Below are 25664 nucleotides of genomic sequence, written 5' to 3'. Positions count from 1 at the left end.
TTGGTATGCACAAGCACATGTCGATAGGTAATTCAAGTGTCAAGACATTTTCAACAGGAGTTGTACATTAACAATAACCGGAACTCGGCTTATTAAACAGCAACAATGTTCACAAATTGCTCTCTGCAGCTCATTGGACATGGGGAGTGACTGTAAAGTTCAGAGAAAATTTGTTTTATTTTGTTGATGGCTTCTCTCACTATCTTCTTCAGGGCCATCTGATTCTTGATTCTTGAAATGCCAGGCAAGACGAGACACAAACATGATCAATGCCAGTTAAAGTATAATCAAGGTCTAATGGCTGACTATTGAATGTTGATGAATGTAACTTTGGTCCAGTCATCATTCATCATCCTAATAGAGCAAGACTAGAAGTTTATTTGACAAGCCTTTCCATCTCCTAGATTTACGATCACTTGCCATGTCCAATGAGCTGTAGAGACCAGGATGTGAGCATTATTGTTATTTTATACGTCATGTTCCGATTATAGTTAATGAACAACTCTAGTTGAAAATATCCTGATCCTTGAATTAACTATCTGTATGCATTTGTACATACATAAATGAGTACATGTGACAAATTTATACTTAGGAATAAATATTTTAATGGAAATAAAAAGAGAAAAGTTTGGAATAACTCAGCAGGTCTGGGTGTATGAAAACTACTCATTATTTAGCCATGCACTCTTTCAAAAGTACAGACAGAAACATTTGTCTCTGGTAACTATTAGTAAACTCAAGCAAGCGACTCATTATAAAGAGTCATCTATCTAAAATGTCAGCTCTTTCTCACTCCACAGGTGCCCCCTGACCTACTGAGTATTTTTATATTTTTTTGTTTTCAGTTCAGATTTCAGGCATACGCAAGATTTTTGATTTTAATTTACTTTGAAATATTTATGTTATTCTGGATTCATCTGTTTTAGGGATTATTTTATCTTAAACTGTTGATTCCAGGATTGCTTTCACTGTAGCCAATTTCAAAAACCCTTTCAATGTAAACACAGAAACACCTCTGCAGATATTAGTAATTCAGCTGGTTAATGGTAATACTTAGATGTGAAGTTAACAAGGCAGGTATTATATTTACAAATCCTTACTCCCTTTTCCACCATTCCAAACCTTATGAGAACTGTAAAATCAATTGTAATTCTTGAAACTCCACCTATAAGGTGTTACATGGTGAAAATCTGTGTAGATATTATTAAATTATCCCCTCAACATTTCTGAAATGAACAGAATGTAATGGATTATTTTTCCACAGCTCTTTTTCTTACAGAAATGACTTGGCAGCAAGTTTACCAAAAGCCTAAACTTATGTCTTAATTTCTAACACTTTTTTCTGTGTAGCCCAGAATGAACAAATAACTAGTTGTAATAATCATAGACAGGAGGGAGTGCATGATTTCTTAGCTGAAGTTATTTAAAAAAATCTCCTTTGGCTGGCAAGCTGGAAAGGATATAGAGAAGATTTACAGTACAAGGATGTTGCCAGGGCTAGAGGGTCTGAGCTATAGGGAGAGGTTTAGGCTGGGACTCTATTCCTTGGAGCGCAGGAGGATGAGGGGTATCTATTGAGGTATATAAAATCGTGGGAGGACTAGATCGGGTAGATGCACAGAGTCTCCTGCCCAGAGTAGATGAATCGAGGACCAATGGACAGGTTTGTGAAGGAGAAAAGATTTAATAGCAATCTGAGGGGCATCTTTTTCACACAAAGGGTGGTTGGTGTATGGAACAAGCTGCCAGAGGAGGTAGTTGAGGCAGGGACTATCCCAACATTTAAGAAACAGTTAGATGGGTACATGAATAGGACAGGTTGGAAGGATATGGGCCAAACGCTGGCAGATGGGACTAGTGTAGCTGGGACATTTTGGCCGGTGTGGGCAAGTTGGGCCAAAGAGCCTGTGTCCACACATTATCACTCTACGACTTTATGGCGAGCCTTATCTATCAATTAAATCAATTAAATAATAGGTGGATGTAGAAACAGAAGTTAATACACAGAACATGCAGCAGTTTACTGTAGCATGTACCAAGTGGTTTGGGTATATGAAAACAGTTCATTATTTAGCTATGCACTCTTTCCAAAATACAGAAAGGAAAATTTACCTCTGGTAGCTATTGGTAAACTCAAGCAAATGTTTCACCTGTCAATTGTACTCAATGGCCATCCCTGTACATTCGATTCCATGATTTCACATGAACAAAGTAGGGATGTGAAGAAAACTGCTGGCCATTGCAATGTGCAGACATTGACCCTCAGAAACTTCATCCACCTTCATCCTGCATTATAAAATGAACAGAGACTGGCAAAAGGATTTTACTACCACTTTGCAGTCACCTGATGTTGTGTTATTCCCTGTGACAATAGTTTTTGATCCAGAGTAGGAGCAGAGTGGCAACAGTATGAAACGATGATTGAAGGTTGCACCTCTGCTCTTTTCAAAGTCTCTCGCTGGCCTGGATTTAACATTGGACAATGCCGAGAAATTATTCCAGTCGTTTGTAAGATTGGTTTCAACATCTACAAAATATATTTACAGCTTTTGACTGTTGCTGCTAAAATGAATTCCCGTTAAATTACCCTGAATATGTAAAAGAATAGGAATTATTTCAGGCAGTCAGGCAGAAATACGATAGAACGACGAAGATATATTTAGGTCAAACTCCACAGTAAATAAACTGACAGTTTGATGGATTTCTCTGTTTGTGGCTCAGCTTTGCACCAGATGATCTTAGTCATTCTAACAGTGACAAAGCTAATTTGCAATGGTGTTAGCTTCAAATATAACTTGTCATGCAATGAAAGAAATTTCACAAACTTATTTCAGTGCTGCAGATGCTTAAGATTAATTTTAATAAATTTACCCTGTCTAATTAAAAAGCCAACAAACATGAAGACAAAACAAAATCCATTGTTTATTACAACAATTAGTACAGAATTGCTGTTTCATTTAGGAAGAAGAAAAAATACAATTCAATAAAATCTCACCCTTTATGAAACACTCAAATTGTGTGTGTGCGCGCGTATGCCGAGTCTGTGTGTGTGAGAACCAATGAGTTGTGGATGGAGTGGTCATGTGGAAGGCGAAAAGGGGTGAGGATGGGACGATGTAACTGGTGGTGGGATCATGTTGAAAGTGGCGGAAATTTTGAAAAATGATGTGTTGGATGAAATGTCACCAATTCATGTTCGCCTGTTATGCCTGATTTGCTGAGTTACTCCAGCGAACTTTGTTTCCTTTTTTTTGTAAACCAGCATCTGCAATTTGTTTTTTCTCCATCAAATAAAGGATGTTTGTTTTGAAGCTCAATCCAGGTATTGTCTTACTGAGTGTCAATTCCAAAAAGCAGACAGACTCTTCATAATTGCAATTCCACAAATATGCTTTATTGCCTTCTATTGTGTCCTGGCAAGCCACATGGGTGCGTTAAGCAAATTCAGCATGGATAATAAATTACTGCATTGGTTGATATTCGGATATCTTGAGAATTAATACAGAAACACCTCACACTCCCCTTATTACATGCAGTTGTTAAGTCTTAACTTCATTAAGTTTGATTCTCTCAAAAAGAAGGTTGGCAGCAAAAAAGCAGAAAACATAATTTCTTCATTGCCCTGCTACTTGGTGCTTTGTTTCTGTTGTATCTTCTGAAGGATAGTTTTGATCCAGTCACTAACCATGTTGTACCTCAGTTAGAAGATCAACTGATTCATTAAATGCTGGCTTTATTCCATCCAAATTTTCAAAAGGATATATATTCATAAAGGAATTTGGAGAGATGCCAAGAAAATTATCAGATTTTCCCCCAGGCTTGGGAAATTAATGGCCTTTCTCTCATCAAGCAGTATTTATGAATGAGCCATGTACGAAGGGGAGGTTGAAAGCATTTTGTAGTTCATTGTTAGAATCTATGAAGAAGACCACACAGTTCACTCGAGTGGGAGTAAGTTGGTTAAGAAAAATTTTGTCTTCTTCACCACAACTGACCCAAGTGCTTGTTTTGTGTTTGCTTGTGAATTTTTTATGGTGAAATTTGTCCATTGTTGAAATGTTGATAAAAACTAGATTATTCATGGAAAAATACACCAAATAATTACTTAACTTGTGGACATCCATCCTATTCAACAACATTGGCATGCTGTGTATGCTGCACAGGATATTTCCATAATATTCTTATTGTTATAGACTTTTGGCTCAACATTGAATTCAAGAATTTCAGATAATATCTCTTAACATGTCCACGTTTCACTGTTTCTTTAGACTGGTAATTTGAGATATTTATCCTGTTTCTCCAGGTTGACCTGTTGATATGCATTCATTTCTTCATGGCCATTTTTCACCTTATACTATCTCCCTTTGTCATTAATTTACTCCTGTCCTCCATCCTTTGTGTTTGCTCCTCCTCTTTCCCATTTCTCTACATCTTGAACCCTGTCTTATCTAACTTTTGTCATTTCCGAAGAAATATCAACTTATTTTTCTCTTCATGGATTTGCCCTGTCTTCAGCCTACATAAAGCTTTGTGGTTTCATTTCTTATTATTACCACCGTTTTAATACATTTTTCGCTGAATACTAAGTGTCTCTTGAGTTCAACACTGCATAGTGTTGCTTTTAATGGTGATGTTGGGGGGATGGGGAGTTGAAATGTGTAATTAATTTTATACAATAGTAAAGGCCATCAGTTTACCCACCATTTAGTTTCTGAATCAAGACCCGATCTGACCATAACCTTATGGTTCCAGTGATATGAATAAGATACTTCACATGTGATTTTTCTCATCGTGTTGCTTTTGTATACTTTGGTGATTTAGGGCCATAGACCCATACAGCAAGGAAACAGACCCTTCAACCCACCAAATCTGCACAGACCATCAAGCACATATATATACTAATTCCATTTTATATTCTTCCCATATTCCCATCAACTTGGATTTGACCATTCATCCATTTGTTAAGGATTGTGGCCAACTGGCCTACAATTCTGCACAGGTCTTTGTGAGATGACAGAAAACCAGAACATTCAGGGAAAACAAAGAAGAATGTACTAGAAGTTAGGAATGAACTCTGGTCACTAGAGCTGTGAGGAAGTGTGTCTACTTGCAATCACCATTGTTTAATTAGTTATCTGCTTGATTATACTTCAATCAAGTGCTGGGTTCATGTGAGAAATTCTCCTATATGTTAAAGATAGGATTATTGGATTTGTCTGATACTAATTGTGTTACTCCTATTCAAGGCCCAAACTCTAGGTTAATGGCATCTCAGACTGAAAAGTAATAATGAGTTGCAGTTTAAAAATAAATCTCTTCTGTAGTCTGGAGATATGTGGAACCTTAAAGAAAACATAAAATGCTGGAGTAACTCAACCAGTCAGGCAGCATCAGTGGAGGGGATATTTTGGTTGGTATCCGTCTTCAGACTGTGTTCTGTTTGCTTCCTGCTTTATCTATCCCATTCTTTCTTGTTTTTTTTCATTTAAAATTTTAACTTTCTCTTTAGTTCTCTATTTTGCCTTATTTTTAACATTTTACTTTTTAACATCACATACTATTCCACTCAGAAAATTACTATCCCCAGAGCTTTTACAACTTTAATATTTTATTATTTTTTTTACAGAGGCTGTTTGACTTGCTGAACATTTCCAACATGTTCTGTTCTTATTTCATTAGTTAACTCTATTTGGTTGTGCATGAGTTGTTGTGCAGCAAACATTGTCATACTAAACAAACTGCTTTTATTTACAGATTTTCAAAATTGTGATTTTTAATAATTTACAGATACACAGCCTTGGTGCAGTAAAATGGCTTCTTCATTGCAATTGATAATTGCTGCAAACAATAGCTCTCGATTACAAGTGAAGCATTCCATTACATATACACAAAATAATCTTGCATCAGCATGTGTTGCAAACTTGTGAAATGTTACATATGTGTGTGCCAATAAAGCAATTAACACTATTCAAATATTAACATCGCAGAGAGGAGAGAGGCGATGTAGAGTTTTTCAACAGACTGATATACTGCTCATTCTATAACACAATTTAGTCATAGAGTTGTAGAGAAACAGGACGGGAACAGGGCCTTCAGTCCATCGAGTCTGCACAAGCCATCACCAACTCATTTACACTAAACCTATCATAGTCCTACTTTTATTTTCCCCCTTTCTCGTCAACCCCATGCCCACTGCAGATTCTACCATTTGCCTAAACACCTGGGGCAATTTACAGTGGCCAATTAACCCACCAACTGCATATTTTGACATGCGGAAGGACACCAAACCACCCAAAGGAAACCCATGTGGTTTACTAGGAGAACATGCTAAGTTTGCACAGGCTTTCCAAACTTGGTTTTCCCACCCTATTTAAAAGTAAATTTCTACTGATTTATTTTATAACTCTTGTTATATGATCCTCAAATATACGGATATCTACTCTGTCCAATGACATTTATTGATAAGTGGCTAATTATCTATTCACATCAATGTTTTCTATCAATTCTTAGGTCCACCAATCCTAATTCTATATCTGCCCCAATCAGTCAATACATTCAAATTCATAACAAATAGATATATTTAAAGAAAGCATCTCAGGTAATTTGAGTTATAAAAATGGGCCTGGATGATACAGATGATTACTCAAAAACTGCGTTCTTCAGCACAATCTTATAGAAGCTAAGATTAGTGAATGGATGCTGGCAGCAGGTAGATTCGGTTTCAAGTTAAGAGTGGACTATCATGAATGGAGGGATAACAAAATGGAGGAAGACGGAAATTGATTTGTTCCACCACTTCACAAATCCCTGCTCATGTTTAGAGAAAACAATTTGGCAATTACATAAAACCCCCCAACTAGCTTAAGCTCTCACTGAAGTCACCTTGGAGACACATTCTTGAGCTGCAATGGTGCTGAAACCATGGATTTCTGAGAACAAGATTTGGCAGGAACTAAATCTTCTTACGAACTCTTTCAAAATCACCCCAATACCAAAACAAAAGGTAGAATTTTAGTTCAACATTTTGCAATCAACAATCTATAGAAACAGCAAAGCTAAGTATGGAGTCCGTTCAAACATCAGTGACAATGTAGATTGATTCATTCCATGTTCATTTAAAAAAGTAAACTTCACATATTGCACTTGAGGTTAACTTACATTTCATCCTCAAAAAATATTTGCTGATGTCTACCTCTGTTAAGAGATTTTAAATTTACTGTCAAATAGTGTTATAATCAAGTTGGAAGAGAAATAGTACGTTGGTCTTTATTGCACGAAGAATGGAGTTAAAAGGATAGGGGCATCTAATTACAATTATATAGAGTCTTGTTGAAACTGTAGCTGAAATATACAGGCCTGGTCTCTTTACTTAAGGAAAAATGCGCATGTGATAGAGGAAGTTTAGAGAAAGATCGGTAAATAACAGACAGTCGGAGGAACTCAGCAGGTCAGGCAGTGTCTATGGAGGGGAAGGACCCTTCATCAATGTGAAGGATCCTGACCCATAACATCCACAGATGCTGCCTGAGCCGCTGAGTCTCTTAAGTAGTTTGCATTTTACTCAAGATTCCAACATTGCGGACTCTTGTGTCTCCTTTTGTGAAGATTCAGCAGACTGGTTCCTGAGATAGCGTATCTGTCATATGGAGACAGTTTAAACCGATTGGGTCTATACTCTTGCATTTAGAAGAAGTACAGGTAATATCTTTGAAGTGTGTAAAATTCTTTTGAGGCTTGATAAGTTTAATGTGCAACTGAAGGTAGACAACAGTGCTGGAGAAACTCAGCGGGTGCAGCAGTAAAGTAAAGTAAAGTAGCCTTTATTGTCATTCAGACCTTGCGGTCTGAACGAAATTTTGTTGCCTTGCAGTCCTACATATAGTAAAAAATGGCAAAAACACACACAAAAAACACAAATTAACATCCACCACAGTGAGGTGAATACTCCTCACTGTGATGGAAGGCAAAAGTCTTAAGTCTATGTCTCTTCCCTTCTTATTCTCCCTCTGTGCCGAGGTGATCCAGGCTTCAGATGTTGTGACCCTGCCGGGCGATGGTAAGTAATGTCAGTCCCGCGGCTGAATCCAAGCTCCGCGAACGGGCCGGTTCAACCTCGCGGCCCGGGGTGGTCGAAGCCGCCGAAGCTGCGGCCCTCCAGTCCAGAGGACACAGCTGTTGTCGCGGGAGCTCCGGAGAACAGGTCACCAACCTGCGAGCTCCCGACGATGTCGTCCACCGGGCCTGCGGCTGGTCCTCCGGGGTCGGGTCGCCACTGCTGCTGCCCGCTCCGGGGTCGGGTCGCCACTGCCGCTGCCCGCTCCGGGGTCGGGTCGCCACTGCCGCTGCACGCTCCGGGGTCGGGTCGCCACTGCCGCTGCACGCTCCGGGGTCGGGTCGCCGCTGCCCCAGCTCCGAGGCCGCCAGCTCCGCTATTAGGCCTCGGCGCAGGCGGAGACGGAGACGGGGGATACGACAAGAGAAGTCGCATCCCCCCCGAAATAAGAGACCAAAACCATGTTTACTCCCCCCCACCCACACACATACACAATAAACCAAAAATGAACTAAAACAGGACAAAGGAACAACACAAAAAAGAAAAAAAACAGACGGACTGCAGGCGAGCCGCAGCTGCTAAGGCAGCGCCGCCATCTTGCAGCATCTATGGAGCGAAGGAAATAGGCAACGTTTCGGGCCGAAACCGTTCTTCTGTGTGCAACTGATGTTTCTTCAGGCTGGTGTCTAAAACTGGAGTCACACTTAAAAAATAAGTTGACTTCTTCCCCAAAGCCTGTCCACCATCCACAAGGCCCAAGCTGTGTGTGATGGAATAATGTCCCCTTGCCTGGATGAGAATGTCTTCAGTAACACTCAAGAAGCTCGACAACATAAGGACACACCAGCCTATGGTCCAATGGTTTCTTTATTATCATGTGAACCAAAGTGAAATACTTGTTTTTGCATTAAGCACGACTATCACCATACCCAAACATCATTCCCGGTTAGTACAGAATAGCTCTCTGAGTCCACATGGAAGAGGTGCCATTTCACACTCCCAGCTGCCTATTGCAGCCGTTGTCTCCATTCTGGTCAGCCCTGCGACCTGACGCCCCTCTCCTTGCATAGCCCTCTTCAACCCTTGTTTCCCCAGGCACCTCCTGCAGCTAATCTTAAGTGCATGTAAGGCAAGACCCTCCTGTTCTTCTCATCGGGCCTTTTCCCTTCTGGCCACACGTGGCACACGGGGACCTTCTCGCGCCTCTTGGCATGCTGGGACCCTTTCCATAACCATTTACTTACTCCATTGCCGATGCACATCAGCAGCAACATATACCATCTCCAAGATGCGCTGCAGCAATTCACCAAGGCTCCTTCGAGAGCATTTTCCAAGCCCATAAACTCTACCAGCTAAAAGGGCAAGAGCAGCAAAAGCATGGCAACACGAACACCTGGAAGTTGCCTTCCAAGCCACACACCATCCTGACATGGAAATATATTGTTGTTTCTTCCCTGTTGCTGGGTTAAAATCCTGGAACACTCTCCCTAACAACATTGTGGGTATATCTACACCCCAAGGACTGCAGTGGTTCAGGAATACCACTCGCAATCACCTGCTCAAGGGCAATTAATGATGGGGGATTTAAATGCCTGTGAAGCCCAGAAAGGAGATAAGTAAAAAGTTCTTCTTCCAGAGGGTAGTGAATCGTTAGCATCTCCTCTCTACAGTGATTTAGCAATCACTGAGTATATTTAACACAGAGCTTCTAAAACTTACATAGAAGTGAATCAAGGGATTTGGAATTAGTGCAGGAAAGTGGCGCATGTGTGAAAGATCGGCTTCACTTTATTGAATAGTAGTGTAGGCATGGAGACCTAAATGGCATACTCCTGCTTACGTTCTGTTCCCAAAATATAAATTAATTAAAGTATGAGAATCTTTACCAAAATATTCTTCGGACATGTGTACATTTAATGCTTAAGTGCTGTGTTATCAGCCATGCAACCAGAAATAATCCTTAATAGGCAGTTTTGCTCTGAAACAGTTCTATCTTGCACAATGACTTCCACTATCTATATCTAGATTCATCTCTGCTCGGATTGCAAGGCAAAGTGAGGAATGTTAAATGCTACCTGTATCTGTAAAACTATATGAAAAGTCCAAAAAAAAAGTGAGTCTCATGGATGCAGACTATTGATAAATGACTGCTTCAGTATTTTAAAGGCTGATCTGTTGCTGTCTATGTGACACGTGGAGATTTGCTTGACATTTGTTGTCAGACTAACTCGACATAAGTCTACAATTAAGGATGGAGTGATTGAATGGTTTGAAAATTTCCTGTTCATCACAGAGATCTAATTTGAATCTGTGAAAGGCAAGTCATGCCAAATGGACTAGATTCAATTTGACTTAAATGGACTACATTTTTTGAAGAAGTGACTATCTACACAGAATTCCAAAAGGCACTTGTTAAAGACCCCAATTAATGTAGTTCGATGGAGTCGAAGTTCATGAATTGAAGGCGTTTTATTGACGTGGCTGGGAGATTGGTTGAGTGGTACCTACTCGTTACACCTACAAACAGTAAAAATAATGGGTAGGTACAAAACTTGATAATATATCATTTGTGGGGTCTGGCAAAGATCTAGAATTCACTGATTCATCTGTTTATTAATGATTTTAGATGAAGAAATGGAGAACTCGGCATTCAAAGTTGCCTAAACTAAGATTAAAAAAGGAGGTATTAAATTACAAAGAAATATTAATGGATTGAATTAATGTGTAAAATGGAGCCATATGTATTTGAATATAAACGTGAAAGCTTCAGCTTTCAATGTAACAAAAAGATTGAAAATAATATGCTCAAAAAGTGGAAAAGCCGTTCTCGGAGACTTGGGGATCCATGTACATGGATAATGGAAATATTATAAACTAGATTAGAACTTAATCAGAAAATGTATGGAATGCTGTTATTTAAAGTGCCAGGACTTGGGAGCAATGAAGTTATGCTATCCTGGCATACAGAAACCTGGTTAAATCACACCTGAAGGACTGTGGCTAGTTTTGGATACCACAACTTTGGGATATTTCAGCTTTAGAAGCAATGCAACACAAATTTAATACGACGAGACTTGAACATCAAGAGTTCGATTATAAGGAAATAGCATTGTATTCATAGGTATTTAGAAGATTGGGGGCATGCTGGAGAAACAAATGTGGTGCTGTTTACTTCCTGAGACATTTTGAGATCGGATAGGCAGCCATATTGGTGAGAACATTTCCACAGAATATCTGAAATGGACAGACACACGTTTGCAGCTGGGTCGTACCAGCCTGGCCCAGCGACCAGGAAGCACCACCCATGGTTAGCCCATTGGGTTGGGTGTGGAGGACCTGTGCCTGATGTTGGCAAGGCCCTGGTGAAGTAGTGCAATCGTGCAAAACATTCTTGATTACCTGGCATTTAGAAACACTGAAAAACTATTGAATTGTGTTTTGATGTTAGGCCATTGACTGAACTGTTAACTCAGTTTCTCTATACACAGGTGCTTCCTGACATTTCTCATATAAGTATTTCTCATATTTTCTGTTTAGATTTCAGATTTCAAGCATCTGAAGTGTTTCCCTTTTAAAAACTTTTGCAACTGAAGTAACCAAACAAAACAATATTTGAATATTCAGTCTGAAGAAGGGTCTCGACCCGAAACATCGCTCATTCCTTCTCTCCAGAGATGCTTCCTGTCCCCCTGAGTTACTCCAGCATTTTGTGTCTACCTAATATTTAGATAAAAATAAGTAAAGCTAATAAAAATAAAGTAATGTAAAGCATTAAACTAAAGCAAAATAATGTTTTTTAAAAAAAAGCATTTTGTCTTTCTGTTTGCTCCCTGAAGCTGCCCGTTTTTCTGTCCTGAAGTTTAATTGTTTAAGGAGATAAACCTTTGTGTACAATGTTAACAAAGTCCCAGGTATCCAACAGACGTTGATGGAGCGTTATCAAATTTCAATGGCAGCACATTGTGGAGCCAAAGGAAAATGGGCTGAAATGTGGGGGGGAAAAATCCAGCCTGTACCTTGCTATTGTGTAAGAAAGCACAGGGCAAGTCAAGCAGGCCATCATGTCTGTGACAATTCTTCAGTTGACCAATTGATCTCAGTCCCCTGGGCATCCCCCTTAGCCCCACATCTGTGTATTGGTCCTTTCCAATTATCTATTTATTGCTTTATTGAAATCTGCTTCTATTACTGCTGATGGCAGCATATTGTCAGCCATTTAGTGTGCAAGGAGTGTGTGGACTGCATTTGCACGAGAATTGCTCAAAATAAACATTCCTGTACATCACTCACCATTACTTGATGCACAAACCTTTAAATCAATTGCAAAACTGTATGGCAGCTTATCCTTTTAACGAGCAATGTTTCACATTGCAATTCTATCTGTTAAGGCTAAATAGTATTAATGTTAAATACAACAAAACTAAATTAAATGAATGCCTGCACACAACATCACATAAAGTGCAAAATCAAAGAGGTTATTAGCCTCTGACTAGAAAGATGAGGGAGGATCTCATTGAAATTTACCAGATAATGAAGGTCCTCGATAGAGTTGATGTGGAGAGAATGTTTCTTGTAATGGAAGAGTCTAGAACCAGAAGGCAGAGCCTCGGAATAAAAGGACCTACCTTTAGAATGAGATGAGGAGGAAGTTCTTTAGCCAGATGGTGGTGAATCTGTGGAATTCATTGCCACAGCCAGCTGTGAAGGCCAAGAAATTGGGTATTTTTAAAGTGGAGATTGATAGGTTTTTGATTCATAAGGACATCAAAAGTTATGGAGAAAAGGCAGCAGAATGGGATTGAAATGGAAAAATAGATCAGCCATGATTGAATGGCAGAGTAGGCTTGATGGGCCGAGTCGCATAATTCTACTTCTATGTCTTTTTCTCTTATTACACTGCCCATGTCTCTCAACATAAATATATCTAAAATGTCTTTAAAATGTATTTTGTGTAACATTTGAAGTTAAAATGTCCTTCCTGTCCTTATTTTTATATTTAAAAAAAATCCTGTTAGCTTGAGACTTCTGTATGCATGAATATTAGATAAATGATAATTCACTGTATAAACCTCCTTAAAATGGCCATTTAGTTGCAGGTGCTGTAGGACATAAATGCCCACTCACACACATCAATAGGATGACGGAATCAGCATTTTTTTGCTTCCCAGTGGTAAAGTCGGCTTACGTCATTAATCATTGGTCCGTAGCTCAGCACAGTCTGCTGATAACATGGTTAAATCTGGGTTTCAGTATCCTACAGTGAGCCATGGCTGATGTAACATTCTGGCATTGATGCTCTGTTGCAGATGGCTCATTTTACAATAATAAGGGCAGTTTGGATTGTGCAAGTTGTCAGCCTGTGTCCATGCAAGCAATAACTTGACATATTTTTGCAGGGAATGGAGGGACATGGGTCACATGCAGGAGATAGTTTAACTTGGCATTTTGTCCAGCAGGGTCATTGTTAGCCGAGGGCCCTGCTCCTGTGCTGTGGTCCATGTTATTTGTAGTCCCTGTATCAGGTACAAAGGGACTATCATCCATCACTAATGCTAACGGGATAACAGAAAAAAGAAAGATATGCATTTCCATAGGACCTTTTAATAATTATATTTTTGAATTATAATTGCTGTTTCAGCAATAAATCATTATCTGTAGTATAAAGTATAGGATTAGAGGGTGGGGCCCAACTGGCTCATGTTGATGCGAATACTCCACATGAGTTATTTCTTCTCCTTCAACATAATCTATCTCTATTCACTTCTCTCTCAGATTAACCCTTAGTTTGATCTATACCATTCACATCAACCACACCTTGTGTCTGAGTTCCAAGTTGGTATAGTTGGAAGCTGCTCCCATCGGTGGAGCTCAGTCTAGATTCAACAGGTATAAAATAAAGGGCAATATGTTTTACAGTTTAGCTGGGATGCAAGCAGATTCGACAGAGGCCTTCACGAGGGAATTGGATAAATACATGGTGAGGAAAACATTAGGACACAAGAAACTGCAGATACTGGTATTTGAAATACTTTTAAGGTTACAGAGAAAGAGCCAATAAGCAGAGCTATGAGTTGTTCTGGTAGACAACTGATGTGGGCACAAAGAGCCCTTCTGTGCTGTAACCATTTCATGATTCCATGATCAGGTGGGATCTGGGATTGAGATGTAGGTAAAGCTATAGGATATCTGCCATTCAATCATGGCTGATCTATCTCTCTATCTCAACCCCATTCTCCTGCCTTCTTCCCATAACCCCTGACACCCATACCAATCAAGAATCTATCTATATCTGCCTTATAAATATCCATTGACTGGGCCTCCACGGCCTTCCGTGGCAATGAATTCCACAGCTTCACCAACCTCTTATGAAATAAATTCCTTCTTATCTTCCTAAAGGAACGTCCTTTTATTCTGAGGCTATGACCTCTGGTCCTAGACTCTCCCACTCGAGGGAAACATCCTCTCCACGTCCACTCTATCGAAGCCTTTCACTATTCGGTAAGTTTCAATGAGGGGTCTCCTCATCCTTCTAAACAACAGCAAGTAGAAGCCCAGCGCCATCAAATGCACATCATATATTAACCCACTCATTCCTGGGTTCATTCTCGAAATCCTCCTCTGGACCCTCTCCAGTGCTACTACATCCTTCCTCAGATACGGGGCCCAAAATTGCTGACAATACTCCAAATGCGTTTGTTATACAATTTCCACCCACATCCCAAAGACATGCTTGTAGGTTACCTGGATTCTGTACCTTGCCCCTTATGCAAATGAATGCCAGGAAAACTGAACTGGACTTGAGGGAAAATAGGATTGCGGAATTCTGGGGAAGTGGGACCGATGGGAATACTCTGAGAATCAGCAAAGACTTGGTGGGCCGCAAGGCCTCCTTTTATGTCACAAAGAAATATGAAAAATAGAGGTTATTTCAGAATTCTGATGTCCACAGTAATTTGTTTTTGAATTGCCACAGTCACAATACCAGGCTGTCTAATTTCCTAACTTACAACAGCAACTAGTGTAGATTATTGAGCTTTACGCTGCTGTAAATAGAAGAAAACGAAGAAAGGAAATTGATTAATAATTGGATAGTAAAGGAATGGTAAGCAGTTAAGTTCTTTTGCAAGTTTTGTTAGAAAATAATAAATGGTATGTAATATGGAAGTAAATGTCAGATGTGGTAAATAACTTACCACAGGTTAAATATTGAACAATCCTTAGTGTCTAAGGACTTCAATTTGGTTTGGATTTAGAAGTGACAAGAGCTGTGATTGTCAAAACAGTGCTGAATATGCCTGCACATGGCCAACACAAAATAAAGGTTTGTTTTGGCTGGAATAACTGTAGAGTTCATATTAAAACCCTCATGCTGCAAACTTCCACGTATCCAGCGGGACATTCCAAGCATTTGAGATCTGCCACTGGCATCCATCCACCAGATGTTATAAGCCCAGAACCATAACAGACTCGTTTGTAGCATGTCAAGATTGATTTGAAACCGAACTAGAGAGCTAGTGTTTTGTTTTGCCTGTACCTCATCTGGGTCATGGAAAGCAGGTACACAGTATGTACAGCGCTGCAGTGATTTACACAGTTTAAAATGTGCATCTGGACTGCATCAAACTGAATAGTCAGCATCTTACTTGGGAGGAGTGGGAAGTAAAGCTCACAGTAAATATCTTGCATATTAGATCACGATTCTGAATGGGCCTGGAATGTTTATAAATTTTCCAACAAGCAAGAAGCAAATCAATGCCGCATTTGAAGAAGAGCATTTGCTCAATTTGATTTGGGTTCGACAATATCATTACTCAAAAATAGTTGATAACAGAGAGCTTTACATATTAAACCATCATTATTTGCAAGGGTAGGCCATGTTGATAGGTTGACGATGTAGAATAATGGTCCAATACACTGGAAAAGAGTTCCTGGTTGACTAATAAACTCTATGAACAAGCTTATTTCTTCACAGCACAGACATTGAAGAGATTAGGATCAAATTTATTATACCGATGAAAGACACAAAGTGCTGGAGTAACTCAACGGGTCAGACAACATCTCTGCAGAAAAGGAATAGGTGACATTTCGGGTCGCACCCCTTCTTCAGACCCTTCATCAACACAGAATGATTCAAGATGAATTGTGTTGCAACTAATGATATAAAACATATTTTGAAGGAACAAGCTGAGAGGAGCATAAGAATCAATGACTTTTAACATAAACTAACAGCATAGTTATCAGTTTGTGATTAGTTGCATTTTTAAAAATCTGTTGTGGAGTCTCCCCCATTAATCTATAAGGATTGTTCACTGTTGAATCACCTTTCTCAGCCTTGTTTCTCTGTGATAAAAGCAGAGCGTGTTGGTAATAATTAGCAGATCAGGCAGCATCTCGGAGAAACTGAGTTAACATTTCAGGTCGACAACCTACCAATGGAACCAAAACCTCTCCATTATAGTTACCTTCCTAGTGTTTGACATTGAGCAAAAGAGTATTTGAAGCTCAAGGTTTCTGACCTGGCAATAAACTTTTTGTCTACAAGGGCCCGTTAATGCTTGCCCAGTTATAAGTTTCTGAGACCTAGATTGTTAGGCACAGGCACTCAAGACATCAAGATGTACCTGTCTTGGCAAAATCCTCCTAATTTACAACACAAAAATGCAAGACAAAAAGGGGATCAATGTCCTCCACCAGGTCAATATTCCCAGCCTTGAGCCTCTAATTATGATCAATCATCACTGTTAGGCAAGTAATATAATTTGCATGATTAATATCAGATTCCTTGAGCAGGCAGAGGAATCGATTCAAAGATGTGTTCAAAGCCGCTTTGGAAAAAGTACAATATCTTCACTGACTCTCGTGAATACCTGACCTATGACAGCTCATAATGGACTCAAGAAGCATTTAGGATGGATTGGAGAACTTTATGACCATGCAGTGGAGCAGACAAAAGATCAATGTAGGTGGTGGAAAGAGCAAATACCTCACAAACCACTGGAACAGGCACTTCCTAAAGGGGCTGTCCCACTTGGGAGACCTAATTGGCGAGTTTAGAATAGTTTGAAAAAAGGACATGTTGAAGACCTCCTTCGACTATGTTGAAGAACAGCTTCGACTAGCTACGACTAACTTCGGGAAAATTGGACACCGAATAATTGAGAGTCCCCACCTTGTCAAGTGTCTTTAGGATATTTTAAAGGGCGAATTGTTCTTATCAATATGTTATTGTTATTCTTAACCAGCATCCTCATGATTATACACCCTGCAGATGAAAGGATCCCCAGATAATTCTATCGATCTCTTCGATCTCCTTCGACCTCCCTTCGACTATGATGAAGACTATCTACGACTACCTTCGACTACCCTCGATTATCTACGACTAACATGCCGACTTACTACGACCTACTACGACTAAACCTACGAGTAAAAAAAAGTGTTGTTTTTTACCATGGCAACTTTTTTTTACCCGTGGGCATTTTTTTAACATATTGATAAAAATGCCGCGATGTAGCTGAGGCCTCGAGTACGCGGAGCCACTATCGAGCATGAAGGAGATTTACAAAGTCCTCCTTCGACCTCCTGTCGATCATGCTGCGAGTATGAGTCGAGGGCAAACTCGCCAGAACTCGCGGATTAGGTCGCCCAAGTGGGACGGGCCCTTAACTATCGGTGGAATCTTTGTGGTTCTCACAATGGGTTCATCAGTGACTTCAGAACATGCAAAACAGAAGTAGAATTAGGAACAAAGAACTGAAGATGCTGGTTTACACCAAAGAAGGACACAAAGTGCTGGAGTAACTCAGCAGGTCAGGCAACATCTTTGGAGGAAAAAGATAGGTGACATTTCTGGTGGAGATCCCTTTTCAGACTAATATTCGTTATTCTATCATGGGGTGGGCATCACAGCGTTATCTCTTTTGAAGTTGTTCTACTTGAATTTCAAACCCCACCTTGTCAAGTGCCTTTAGGATATTTTAAAGGGCGAATTGTTCTTATCAATAGGCATTGGTGAGACCAAATCTGGAGTATGGTGTACAATTTTGGTCGCCCAATTATAGGAAGGATGTCAACAAAATAGAGAGAGTACAGAGGAGATTTACTAGAATGTTGCCTGGGTTTCAGCAACTAAGTTACAGAGAAAGGTTGAATAAGTTAGGTCTTTATTCTCTGGAGCGCAGAAGGTTAAGGGGGGACTTGATAGAGGTCTTTAAAATGATGAGAGGGATAGACAGAGTTGATGTGGATCAGCTTTTCCCTTTGAGAATAGGGAAGATTCAAACAAGAGGACATGACTTCAGAATGAAGGGACAGAAGTTTAGGGGTAACATGAGGGGGAACTTCTTTACTCAGAGAGTGGTAGCGGTGTGGAATGAGCTTACAGTGGAAGTGGTGGAGGCAGGTTCGTTGGTATCATTTAAAAATAAATTGGATAGGCATATGGATGAGAAGGGAATGGAGGGTTATGGTATGAGTGCAGGCAGGTGGGACTAAGGGAAAAAAGTTGTTCGGCACGGACTTGTAGGGCCGAGATGGCCTGTTTCCGTGCTGTAATTGTTATATGGTTATATGGTTATATGGTTAATATGTTATTGTTATTCTTAACTAGCATCCTCATGATTATACACCCTGCAGATGAAAGCAGGATCCCCAGATAATAATCCTTTCCTTCCCATGGGAACATTGAAGACAATACCTAACCTGATTTGGCTGAGGTGTACCAACTCAATACAATAGGGACCCCATAGGTTCTGCAACACACCACATGACACACAAAGCTCTACCGTTTATTAAATTGCTTTTATAGTTTTCAATGTCATAAATTATTTGCACATTTTAGAAATATAGGGATCTTTCTGGAATTTAAGATACCTGCTCAAATGAACATTTGAAATATTTTACTGTGATAATTTTAATTTAATTTTATAAAGGGATGGGTTTAATTTTTCCCACTTAGCAGATTGGGAATTCTGTAGTTATTAGCTGTTCTTCTTTGGTTGCATTAGCACGTGGCAGAACTCGGAAGTTTTGCACAGAATCATTGAAATGTTTTGGCACAGAAGGTCATTTTGTCCAAGGACGTACCCATGCATGGAAATCACTATCAAAACATGCGGGGGACACGATTTCTTGGTGGCTGCACATGCGCGGCTTCGGCCGTTGGCCCTGTGGACGGTAACATCGGGAGCTGACCTGGTTGGTGACCGACTCTGAACTCCAGCAACAGCAGCTTTGTCCGCCCCGAATCATGGGACTTGAATCGGCCTGTTCACGGGGTCTTTCATCGGCCGGTGGGGGCTTCAACATCGGGAACCTCGATCGCCTCGATGCAGCAGTTTGATTTTAAGCCACGCTGGGCGCTGAAAGGCCCCACGAACGGGCCGATTCAGCCCTTAGAAAGCGTCTGATAAAGTCTGGATTACAAAACATTGGGGGGGGGGGGGCAGGTACTGCCACTGCTGCCTCCACCGCAGCTCCGGGGCCGAGTAGGGTCTCCGCTGCCACTGCCACTGCTGCCTCCACCGCAGCTCCGGGGCCGAGTAGGGTCTCCGCTGCCACTGCCACTGCTGCCGTCGCCACAGCTCCGGGGCCGAGTCGGGTCTCCGCTGCCGCTGCTGCCGCCACAGCACCGAGGCCGCCAGCTTCGCCATTAGGCCTCGGCGCAGACGGAGACGGGGACGGGGAATATGACCCAAAAAAAGTCGCATCCCCCGAAGGAAGAGACCAAAACATGTTTCTCCCCCCCCACCCACACACATACACAACTTAATAAAACAAAATTAACTAAATCATGACAAGGAACAAAAAGAAAGAAAAAAAACAGACGGACTGCAGGTGGGCCGCAGCTGTTAAGCCAGCGCCGCCATCTTGGAAATGCAGTGTCTTCAAAAAACAAGGGAGATATTGACAGTTGTTACATTCAAAATGATCAAAGGGTGTGATGGAGTGTGTAGGGAAAAGATATTTCTATCAACAGGCGCATAATAATCAGTCATCATTTGTTTATAATGATTGAGAAAGTAATTGTGTGCTGGTTAGGAGGGTGTGGTGAGTAGTTGTCATCTGGCATCCACTGCTGAAAGGCCTGCATCCAATCTAAAAGTGGATTGGGTGCAGGCACAGCACACCTATCCATTTAGGAAGAGCAGGATGTTTTAAAGCAGTGCAGGACACACTGTGCTGGAGCAACTCGGCGGGTCAGGCAGCATCTCTGGTGAACATGGATAGGTGATGTTTCAGGGCGGGACCCTTCTTCAACAGATTAGCTTCTCTTGGAGTTTATCACTCACACAGTGGTGAGTGCAGCCAATGTACAGCACGGTGAGTGCTGCCTTGATGGTGCAAATAAGAAACTGAACCACAGCACAAAGAGTCTACTTTTAAGGCACATGGATCAATTTGCAACTTCCCTCCTGTTTTTGGGGCTATCATATATAATCCCTCCTTGATTCTTGCAAATAACAAGTTATATTGGTTTTAGGTCCCATTTATGTTTGTTAAGGAAATGGTTCAATCTCTTTAAGCCATCTTCATATTTGCAGCACTGTTGAACAAATGCAAGTGTCATTGATCCTTAACATTAAGATATCAGTATTTTCCATTTGGAATAAATATTAAGAGCTATACATTACTGGAGGGACAGCAGCCATTGTTAACTTCTGCATTTGTTTAACAATCTGACATCCTGTAAGTCTGCAGAATTATGTGTGGTTAATTTCCTGACTTTTTAACACTCATGGCCGGATGTTTAATTTACTGTAAACTATTTCGTCCTTGTTTAAATTTCTCCTGAAAATTATCTGCCGTTCAAAAAATCTCAATTAAATGATTGTCAAAGGAATAAAATTAAATAGTTTCTCAGGTGCTTGAAAATATTTACTGTAATCGTTGATAGCTTGGTCTTCACACATGTTGTGCCGACTCCCCGCATCTGTATCCGCCCGCTGGTTCTGCTCCCATCCCTCCCTCAGCCCCGGCTCTCCAACACCCGCGGACCATGCAGTTTATCTGAGTTTTGAAATTTTCGTTGATCACAGAATTTCTCACCACAGAGCGTGAGGAATTTCTGATCAGCGTGAGGGCGTGAGAGTTTGCGCGAGGGCATGATTCTCACGCTCAAAGCGTGAGAGTTGGCAGCCCTGAATACAGCATTTTATGCCATGTTGCCTGGAATGTGTAAAATGTGGTTTCTATGTTTGTATGTATGTTCTGACTCACACAAGTATCTGCCATTGCTCCTGTTAGTATGTATACCATACTTACACTTATTGTTTAGGCTGGCTGAAATACCTTCATATTTTTAAAGACCATTAACCATTTTGTATTCATTTCTGAACTTTAAATCATGAGTATTAAATAACACTGTTTGGATCTGATCTGAACATGTGCACAATCCAGAAATGCACCAAAGATATAAAGTGACATAGGTTTTTTTTTCAGAGCTAGCAGGTACAACATATTGCATTTTGCAAAGTCAAACCAGGGCAGGACCTTCATAGTGAATAGGAAAGAAGGAGATTTGGCAGTCTGAAGAGGGGTCTCGACCCGAAACGTCATCCATTCCTTCTCTCCAGAGATGCTGCCTGTCCTGCTGAGTTACTCCAGCATTTTGTGTCTATCTTCAAGTGAATGGTGGAGCCCTGGACAGTGTTATAGAATAGAGCGATCTGGGAGTGCGCATACATCGTTCTCTGAAGATGGTCAGGGTAGATGGTAGGGGGGGGTCAAGAAGGCTTGCAGTACATTGGCCTTCATCGGTTGTGGTATTGAGTATAGAAGTTGACAATAATCTTACACTAAGCGTTATACCCGTCATCCTTATCTGTACACTCTGCACGGCTTGATTGTAATCGTGTATAGTCTTTTCATAGACTGCATAGCATGCAACAAAAAGCTTTCCACTGTCCCTCTGTAAACGTGATATAATAAACTTTTTAAAAACTCCGGTTGTTTGATTGTACACTGACTTGACAATGGAATGGAATTGTTAAGTGATGTTAACAATGGAATTTTTTATTGTGTTGAACACTCAGCATCTCCCAGTTTCTTAGTTTCCATCTAACTAACGAGATTTAAATATTTTGTGTTTGATAATTAGGTTTCTGAATAATGGGGTACCTGTAACTTCCATTTTGGAAGTTGGAAATTTCCAGCAAAAGGGAAGTAGGTTCTCAAGAACCATTCATCCTCCACTCATTCACTCCTCGTCTCTCAGGGTTTGAAAGCACTTACCACCAGATTCTAGAACAGCTTTTTTCCCGGTGTTATCGGACTCTTGAATGAGCCTCTCATATGCTCGGGATGAATTCCCGATCTTCCAATCTACCTTGTTATAGTCCTAGTGTGTTTGTTGACGTACTTAAGCTGTAACTGTAATGCCATATCCTGCACTCTGTTAACTTGCTCTTTTGATAACAAGCAAAACACATATATTAATGTATCTTTGTATTTGTGACAATAATAATAACCCAATAATAACAATATGAATTAATAAATGGCTGCTAAATTATTCTGATAAAATAACATCAACAAATTGTTGTTTGCCCTGAATTCTTGCTCCTGATAGCATGAAATCAAACACACCAAGATGGCCTTTGCAGACAAAACCTCAGCAATAAAAACTTGAGATCATTTTGAACAAAATGCATTTCAGCTGAGGTAATGGACAGAGCTACTTTGTCACAAAGCTTTGGAAATAATTTGAAACCTTGCACATGACCATCATTTCCTCTACCAGCATTTCCGAGTTTCACTGGGTGATTTGGCTGAGATATTTGACAGCTTCAATGAATTTGACTATTCTTTGTATGTTAACAACTGTAGGGATTTTACCATTTGCAATAACAGCCTTGCTTGGTTCATAGTGATAAAGATGATTCAAGTACTCTCTGACATTGTTATGTTTATTCGATTGAAAAGTACTGGGAGTGGACTTTGATTGCGGCTACCCACATTGGCTGGGAAAGGAAAATCCTTTTAATCGAGGAAAATAATCAGAGGGGTGATCAGAGCAGATGCAAAATGCTGGGTGCATTTTTGGTGACGTGAATTGGCTGATGCATGCCAAACATGAGGTTATGAATTTACTTCACATAATCCTCTGCAGTGTGAAATCAGTCCTCTGTTCTTCCTCAGGCTTTCCATCCTGCTGGGACAGATGCATTACACTCCCAATGTGTTCTGATAAGGAGAGGTGTTGGCATGGGGTTGAATCACCCAGGAGTTTGGGGAGCACTCAACAAAGAAACACACCCGACTCTTCTGTTGTAAATATTGAAGCAAAATAGAATGGGAAGGGACATGACTTCAAGCCAATTAAAGTGAATTACCAGCGGCATAGAGACACAGCTGGTAGAGCTGCTGCCTCACAGCAGCAGAGATGCAGGTTCAATTCTACCCTCAGGTGCTGTCGGTGTGAAATTTGCACATTCTCCCTGTGAGTGTGTAGGTTTCCTCCAAGTGCTTCGGTTTCCTCCCACATCCCTAAGACATATGTGGGTTTGTAGGTTAATTGCCTCTGTAAATTACGTCTAGTGTGTAGAGAGTGGATGTGAAAGTGGGATAACAGAACTAGTGTGAACTGGTGAATAATAGTAGGTACGCACTCCGTAGGATGAAAGGCCTGTTCCCATGCTGCATATTTTAATCCATTATTAGCAATTATTCATACAAAGAGTGATGAATGAATTAAATTGACAGGGGTAACAGTGGAGACAAAAGCCCCAGATAATTTACAATATATTTAGTTGATACTGGAAGGGATTGGAGTGTGGAGTGAGGTTTGGATGGTGGTGGACAAGTGTGTCAACATTGGATGAACCAATGAATCAAAACCAACAGATTATGAGCTATCCTACCAAGCTCTTCCTCTGCGATGCTGCTCAGGGCATAGATGGAAGGCTGGACATGGTGTAAGGCAACTCACCATATGTACGCTGTAAATGGATTGATTGCAATCATGTATTGTCTTTCTGCTGACTGGTTAGCATGCAACAAAAGCTTTTCACTGTACCTCAGTACACATGACAATAAATTAAACTGAACTGCCTCCATTTTTTCCACAACTTGATTTTGCATTATATGTCACGTCAGAGAGTAATGTATCAGATAATCAAAGCCAAGCTTTTTTTTGTGGAATGCTGTAAGAAATCTTGCTTTCCAATTTTCTAACTTTGTTTTTTGACTGTGTTAGACATTGTTTGAAGGTTTTCTGGGGTTGGAGAGAATGATGTATATAGGCAGTTGAACCAGCCCATTGATATTGTTTCTCCTAATTTTACTTGACATAATGAACTTTTAAATGTCCTTTCTTTAATTGGCTATTGTTTGCCAAGGGTGGTGGTGGAAGCAGATATGATAGTGGCATTTAAGAGGCTTCTGGATAGGCATATGAATTTGCAAGGAATTAAATGATATGGATCACATACAGGCTGAAGGGATTAGTTTATTTTGGCATCATTGTCTACACAGACCATGAGACAAATGGCCGGTTCCTGTTTTATTTTCTGTTTTTTTAAATACGTTAGTTATCCACACAACATTCATCATATCCTCCTCAAAGGGCATTTTTCCATATAATGTTTGCATTGTAAAGAGGAACCAAGAGAATGGCGTCCCACCTTCTGAAGACTTATCACTCTGACTAAATCACTGGTCATAATATTTTTATATGATGACTTGGTCTCCATTTCCCTTTCATGGCACTTCCTGCAATTTCCTCAATTACCCACTAAATGACCACCACTAACGCAATCAGGATCAGTTGCCAATTTGCCCGAATTCTAACCTTCACCTTAATTCAAATTATCAATTCTAGAACCACCCAAACTGAATGCACCTTAAAGACCGGACCTATTTAAAATATTAAAATCACTACCTAAAACACTGAAGTGATCCAGGGGTTGACTCTCCAGAATGTTAAAACATAAAAACCTGTACAATAAAAAGGGTTTTCATTGTTCAAACTGGCAGCAGAGAGTAAATCCTCAACACCTTCCTTGAGGAAATATGATTCAAAGACACTTTATGAATGCAGATCATTATTCCAACAATACGCAAAACAATCATTCTGAGACCGGAAACCCATTACCTTATTTTAAACATATTGATTTACGTATAATTTAAAAAAAGTTGTAAAAACATTGCAAGGCAAAACAAATGTAGTTGACACCCATAGTGTTGGCCGGTGTATTATTTTTCCACTGTTACAGGACATGCTCGGGAGGATGGCCACGTTACACAGATTTACACAGACTTGCAGCTGTTCCCTCCGTTTAAATAGTGTTCGTTATCAAGAAAAGCAGCCAGCCCTGAGATTTAACAAAGACAATACTTGTTCAACTCTCAAGTAAAAAATCTTGAAGCCTCAAAGGATCACAGAAAGTTAAGGCTGCCATGCTTTAACCATTCATTGTTCTTCTGTTGTGGAAGCATTTTGAAGGATTTGGAATCAGTGAGTCGGCACAGAAAGAGTAATGTAAGTGCTTCTTCTATTGTCAGAACTAATGATCGATAATCAATACAGAGAGCTGATGGTGGGGCAAGGCATCCATGAAAGCCAGGTACCAGAGGTAAACCTAGACTTCAAGCTCTAGTTAAAAACAAAGACACAAAG

The 25664-nt window shown here is 40.3% G+C and overlaps 1 protein-coding gene across 1 annotated transcript in view; it reads left to right on the top strand.

Moving 5' to 3' along the window:
• The window catches only part of ablim1 (actin binding LIM protein 1), a 250952-nt gene that overhangs the window by 9012 nt on the left and 216276 nt on the right, over positions 1 to 25664 (top strand). The window lies entirely within an intron of this gene.

This window comes from Amblyraja radiata, chromosome 15, assembly GCF_010909765.2.
Source record: "Amblyraja radiata isolate CabotCenter1 chromosome 15, sAmbRad1.1.pri, whole genome shotgun sequence".
Lineage (NCBI taxonomy): Eukaryota > Metazoa > Chordata > Chondrichthyes > Rajiformes > Rajidae > Amblyraja > Amblyraja radiata.
This window is presented reverse-complemented; position numbering and strand designations above follow the sequence as displayed.